This window comes from Babylonia areolata, chromosome 25, assembly GCF_041734735.1.
Source record: "Babylonia areolata isolate BAREFJ2019XMU chromosome 25, ASM4173473v1, whole genome shotgun sequence".
Taxonomy (NCBI): Eukaryota; Metazoa; Mollusca; class Gastropoda; order Neogastropoda; family Buccinidae; genus Babylonia; species Babylonia areolata.
Window position 1 is genome coordinate 25,168,979 of NC_134900.1, and position 6,000 is coordinate 25,174,978.

Below are 6,000 nucleotides of genomic sequence, written 5' to 3' on the forward strand. Positions count from 1 at the left end.
CTTAAAGGGAAGGGTGCAGTCTGGAAAGTGATCTTAAAGGGAAGGATGCAGTCCGGGAAGTGATCTTAAAGGGAAGGATGCAGTCTGGAAAGTGATCTTAAAGGGAAGGATGCAGTCCGGGAAGTGATCTTAAAGGGAAGGATGCAGTCCGGGAAATGATTTCAAAGGGAAGGATGTAGTCCGGAAAGTGATCGTAAAGGGAAGGACGCAGTCCGGAAAGTGCTCTTAAAGGGAAGGATGCAGTCCGGGAAGTGACTTAAAGGGAAGGATGTAGTCCGGAAAGTGATCTTAAAGGGAAGGATGCAGTCCGGGAAGTTACTTAAAGGGAAGGATGCAGTCCGGAAAGTGCTCTTAAAGGGAAGGATGCAGTCCGGGAAGTGACTTAAAGGGAAGGATGTAGTCCAGGAAGTGACTTAAAGGGAAGGATGCAGTCCGGGAAGTGACTTAAAGGGAAGGATGTAGTCCAGGAAGTGATGCTAAAGGGAAGGATGCAGTCCGGGAAGTGACTTAAAGGGAAGGATGCAGTCCGGAAAGTGATCTTAAAGGGGAGGATGCAGTCCGGAAAGTGATCTTAAAGGGAAGGATGCAGTCCAGAAAGTGATCTTAAAGGGAAGGATATAGTCCGGAAAGTGATCTTAAAGGGAAGGATGCAGTCCGGAAAGTGATCTTAAAGGGAAGGATGCAGTCCGGAAAGTGATCTTAAGGGAAGGATGCAGTCCAGAAAGTGATCTTAAAGGGAAGGATGTAGTCCGGAAAGTGATCTTAAAGGGAAGGATGCAGTCCGGGAAGTGACTTAAAGGGAAGGGTGCAGTCCGGAAAGTGATCTTAAAGGGAAGGATGCAGTCCGGGAAGTGATCTTAAAGGGAAGGATGCAGTCTGGAAAGTGATCTTAAAGGGAAGGATGCAGTCCGGAAAGTGATCTTAAAGGGAAGGATGCAGTCTGGAAAGTGATTTTAAAGGGAAGGACGCAGTCCAGAAAGTGATCTTAAAGGGAAGGATGCAGTCCAGAAAGTGATCTTAAAGGGAAGGATGCAGTCCGGAAAGTGATCTTAAAGGGAAGGATGCAGTCCGGAAAGTGATCTTAAAGGGAAGGACGCAGTCCGGGAAGTGATCTTAAATGGAAGGATGTAGTCCGGGAAGTGATCTTAAAGGGAAGGACGCAGTCCGGGAAGTGATCTTAAATGGAAGGATGCAGTCCGGGAAGTGATCTTAAAGGGAAGGACGCAGTCCGGGAAGTGATCTTAAAGGGAAGGATGCAGTCCGGGAAGTGATCTTAAAGGGAAGGACGCAGTCCGGGAGGTGACTTAAAGGGAAGGATGCAGTCCGGAAAGTGATCTTAAAGGGAAGGATGCAGTCCGGAAAGTGATCTTAAAGGGAAGGATGCAGTCCGGAAAGTGATCTTAAATGAAAGGATGCAGTCCGGGAAGTGATCTTAAAGGGAAGGATGCAGTCTGGAAAGTGATCTTAAAGGGAAGGATGCAGTCTGGAAAGTGATCTTAAAGGGAAGAATGCAGTGCGGGAAGTGATCTTAAAGGGAAGGATGCAGTGCGGGAAGTGATCTTAAAGGGAAGGATGCAGTCCGGAAAGTGATGTTAAAGGGAAGGATGCAGTCCGGAAAGTGATCTTAAAGGGAAGGATGCTAAAGGGAAGGATGCAGTCCGGAAAGTGATCTTAAAGGGAAGGATGCAGTCCGGAAAGTGATCTTAAAGGGAAGGATGCAGTGCGGGAAGTGACCTTAAAGGGAAGGATGCAGTGCGGGAAGTGATCTTAAAGGGAAGGATGCAGTGCGGGAAGTGATCTTAAAGGGAAGGATGCAGTGCGGGAAGTGATCTTAAAGGGAAGGATGCAGTCCGGGAGGTGACTTAAAGGGAAGGATGCAGTCCGGGAAGTGATCTGAAAGGAAAGGATGCAGTCCGGAAAGTGATCTTAAAGGGAAGGATGCAGTCCGGAAAGTGATCTTAAAGGGAAGGATGTAGTCCGGAAAGTGATCTTAAAGGGAAGGGTGCAGTCCGGAAAGTGATCTTAAAGGGAAGGATGCAGTCCGGAAAGTGATCTTAAAGGGAAGGATGCAGTCCGGAAAGTGATCTGAAAGGAAAGGATGCAGTCCGGGAAGTGATCTTAAAGGGAAGGATGCAGTCCGGAAAGTGATCTTAAAGGGAAGGATGCAGTCCGGGAAGTCATTTCAAAGGGAAAGATGCAGTCCGGAAAGTGATCTTAAAGGGAAGGGTGCAGTCCGGGAAGTCATTTCAAAGGGAAGGATGCAGTCCGGAAAGTGATCTTAAAGGGAAGGATGTAGTCCGGGAAGTCATTTCAAAGGGAAGGATGCAGTCCGGAAAGTGATCTTAAAGGGAAGGATGTAGTCCGGAAAGTGATCTTAAAGGGAAGGGTGCAGTCCGGAAAGTGATCTTAAAGGGAAGGATGCAGTCCGGAAAGTGATCTTAAAGGGAAGGATGCAGTCCGGAAAGTGATCTTAAAGGGAAGGATGTAGTCCGGAAAGTGATCTTAAAGGGAAGGATGTAGTCTGGAAAGTGATCTTAAAGGGAAGGGTGCAGTCCGGAAAGTGATCTTAAAGGGAAGGATGCAGTCCGGAAAGTGATCTTAAAGGGAAGGATGTAGTCCGGGAAATGATTTCAAAGGAAAGGACGCAGTCCGGGAAGTGATTCCAAAAGATGCAGTCCGGGAAGTGATATCAAAGGACGCAGTCCTGGAAATGATTTCAAAGGACGCAGTCTGGGTAGCGATTTCAAAGAACGCAATCCGTAAATGAAAGGACGCAGTCCGGGAAGTGATTCCAAAAGATGCAGTCCGGGAAGTGATTTCAAAGGACGCAGTCTGGGTAGCGATTTCAAAGAACGCAATCCGTAAATGAAAGGACACAGTCCGGAAAATGATTTCAAAGGAAAGGACACAGTCCGGGAAGTGATTCCAAAAGATGCAGTCCGGGAAGTGATTTTAACGGACGCAATCCAGGAAGTAATTTCATAGGACAGAGTCCAGGAAGCGATTTCAAAGGACGCAGTCCGGAAAATGATTTCAAAGGAAAGGACAGAGTCCAGGAAGTGATTTCAAAGGACGCCGTCCGGTAAGTGATTTCAAAGGACGCAATCCGGGAAGTGATTTCAAATGACGCAATCGGTAAGTGAAAGGACGCAGTCCGGGAAGTGATTTCAAAGGACGCAATCGGTAAGTGAAAGGACGCGGTCCGGGAAGTGATTTCAAAGGACGCAATCGGTAAGTGAAAGCACGCAGTATGGGAAGTGATTTCAAAGGACGCAGTCCGTGACGTGATTTCAAAGGACGCAGTCCGGGAAGTGATTTCAAAGGACGCAATCCGGAAGTGATTTCAAAGGACGCAATCCGTAAGTGAAAGGACGTAGTCCGGGAAGTGATTTCAAAGGACGCAATCCGGGAATTGATTTCAAAGGATACAGTCCGAGAAGTGATTTCAAAGGACACAGTCCAGGAAGTGATTTCACAGGACGCAGTCCGGGAAGTGATTTCAAAGGACGCCGTTTTGTGTAGCCTGAAGCGTCGAAATCGTGCGAATTAGCGCTTCTTTTGCTTTTTTTTTTTTTTTTTTTTTTTTGTTGTTGCAGGTATCAAATTCACGGCTTGGCATACAATTCTTGCTGAGGGGAGCCTCAATAATAATTGTCCCAGCAAGCGGAAACGCCGTTTGTAGATGATGGTTGGGTTGACAAAGAGAGGTCAATAAGATATTTTCTTTCGCCTCTTCAATTGAGACCAAATTTCGCCATTTGATCCTAAGGATCTTGCATAGACGTTTGACGTCAAAGGCATCCAGGTTTTGTTTGTTTGTGTTTTTTCTTCTTCTCTCTTGTCCGGATTGGTAGCTGTGCTATCAAACATTCAAGGAAAACAAAGCAATGTGTTTAAAATTTCACGGCTTTACGTATTCAGAGGAGGAGGTAGTGGGAAGGTTACACAGGCGTTATGGGAAGAGGAGGAAGTGGAGGAAGTGAAGAAAGAGGAGGAAGTGGAGAAAGAGGAGGAAGAGGAGGAAGTGGAGGAAGAGGAAGAGGAGGAAGTGGAGAAAGAGGAGGGAGAGGAGGAAGTGGAGGAAGAGGAAGAGGAGGAAGTGGAGGAAGTGGAGGAAGAGGAGGAAGTGGAGGAAGAGGAGGAAGTGGAGGAAGTGGAGGAAGAGGAAGAGGAGGAAGTGGAGAAAGAGGAAGAGGAGGAAGTGGAGAAGAGAGGAGGGAGAGGAGGGAAGTGGAGGAAGAGGAAGAGGAGGAAGTGGAGAAAGAGGAGGGAGAGGAGGAAGTGGAGAAGGAGGAGGAAGTGGAGGAAGAGGAGGAAATTGGAGAAAGAGGAAGTGGAGAAAGAGGAGGAAGAGGAGGAGGTGGAGGAAGAGGAGGAATTGGAGGAAGAGGAGGAAGTGGAAGAAAGAGGAGGAAGTGGAGGAATTGGAGGAAGAGGAGGAAGAGGAGAAAGGAGGAAGAGGAGGAAGAGGAGGAAGTGGAGAAAGAGGAGGAAGTTGAGGGAGGAGAGGAGGAAGAGGAGGAAGAGGAGGAAGTGGAGAAAGAGGAAGTGGAGGAAGAGGAGGACGTGGAGGAAGAGGAGGAATTGGAGGAAGTGGAGGAAGAGGAAGAGGAGGAAGTGGAGAAGGAGGAGGAAGTGGAGGAAGAGGAGGAATTGGAGAAAGAGGAAGAGGAGGAAGTGGAGAAAGAGGAGGAAGAGGAGGAAGTGGAAGAAGAGGAGGAATTGGAGGAAGAGGAGGAAGTGGAGAAAGAGGAGGAAGTGGAGGAAGAGGAGGAATTGGAGGAAGAGGAAGAGGAGGAAGTGGAGAAAGAGGAGGAAGAGGAGGAAGTGGAGGAAGAGGAAGAGGAGGAAGTGGAGAAAGAGGAGGACGTGGAGGAAGAGGAGGAATTGGAGGAAGTGGAGGAAGAGAAGGAAGTGGAGAAAGAGGAGGAAGAGGAGGAAGTGGAGGAAGAGGAGGAATTGGAGGAAGTGGAGGAAGAGGAAGAGGAGGAAGTGGAGAAGGAGGAGGAAGTGGAGGAAGAGGAGGAAGTGGAGAAAGAGGAGGGAGAGGAGGAAGTGGAGGAAGAGGAAGAGGAGGAAGTGGAGAAAGAGGAGGGAGAGGAGGAAGTGGAGGAAGAGGAAGAGGAGGAAGTGGAGAAAGAGGAGGAAGAGGAGGATTGGAGGAAGTGGAGAAAGAGGAGGAAGAGGAGGAAGTGGAGGAAGAGGAGGACGTGGAGGAAGAGAAGGAAGTGGAGAAAGAGGAGGAATTGGAGGAAGTGGAGGAAGAGAAAGAAGTGGAGAAAGAGGAGGAAGAGGAGGAAGTGGAGGAAGAGGAGGACGTGGAGGAAGAGGAGGAATTGGAGGAAGTGGAGGAAGAGGAAAGGGAAGGGAAGGGGGGTGGGGGAAGGGGAAAAAGGTGGGAAGGGGATTTTGGAAAAAAAGGGGAGGAAGGAGGAGGAAAAGGGGAAGAAAAAAAGGGAAAAGGGGGTTGGGGGAAAGGGGAGGCGTTAGGGAAAGAGGGGAAGGGGGGAGGGGGGGGTTGGGGAAAGGGAGGTAAAAAGGAAGGAAAAGAAAAGGGAAAAAGGGGGAAGGGCGGGGGGGGAAAAAAGGGGGGAAGGGGGGGTTTTTTAAAAGGGGGCGGGAATTGGGGCCGGGAGGAATTGGGGGGGGCCCCGGGGGTTTGGGTTAAAGGGGGGTGGGGGGGGGGGAAGGGGGGGGTGGGCGGGAGGGGGGGGGGTAAGGGTTGGGGTTGGGAGGGGGGGGTTAGGGGGGGGGGAGGGGGGGGGGGAAAGGGGGTTTTTGGGGAGGGGGAAAAAGGGGGGCCCAAAGTCTGGGGGAAAGGGGTTTGGGGGGGGGGGGGAAAGGGGTTTAAAGGGAAGGGGGGTTGGGGGGGGAAAGGGGTTTCCCTCTTTTTTTTTTCCTTTTGGGCCCCTTTCCGAGTTTTTTTAAACCCCCCCCCCAAAAACACCCCCCCAATTATCCCATTAATACCCCCCCCATCCCCTAAAAACCCCCCCCAAA